Raw genomic sequence first — 599 nt, 5'->3', positions numbered from 1 at the left:
CATCACCGTACAGCCCATCATCACCGTACAGCCCACCACCGAGCCGCCCCGACGTGAGGATCCCGCACCGCTGCGGCCGCCGCGGGCCCCCGGCGGAGCGGGGCGGGCTCGGCGGGCAGGCGGCGGGGGCGGGCGGGGGCGGCCGGCGCGGTCCTGCCCGGCCCTCCCTGTCCTGCCTGGCCGGGCAGCCGGGCCCGCTCACAGCCCCGAGGGGCACCGGGCAGCGGCAAAGCTTCGGGGTGCGGGGCGAGCGGGAGCCTGGGCAGGTACGGTGTCCTGCCAGGTGGTGGGTGTTTCCCGCGGGGTCCCCGTGGTAGAACCCACCTAGCGATGTCCCACACAGCGATGTTCTTTCTGTAACGGGATGTACTGGGACTTGCACAGCCATGTCCCACACAGTAGTATCCCGCTCTGCAGGGACTCACACAGATATGACCCTCGCGGTGATGTCCTGTGCAGGGATGTCCCGCCCAGCAGGACCCACACTGCCATGTCCCACACAGTGGTGACCTGCAACGCACCCCATGGCAGTCTCCCACATGGTGATAACCCTCACAGCAACATCCCACACAGCAACGTCCTAGGGCGTGGTGACTCTC

The sequence above is a fragment of the Myiozetetes cayanensis genome, unplaced genomic scaffold (assembly GCF_022539395.1).
Source record: "Myiozetetes cayanensis isolate MyiCay16 unplaced genomic scaffold, myiCay2020 scf1, whole genome shotgun sequence".
Taxonomy (NCBI): Eukaryota; Metazoa; Chordata; class Aves; order Passeriformes; family Tyrannidae; genus Myiozetetes; species Myiozetetes cayanensis.
Note: the sequence above shows the minus strand (reverse complement) of the source record.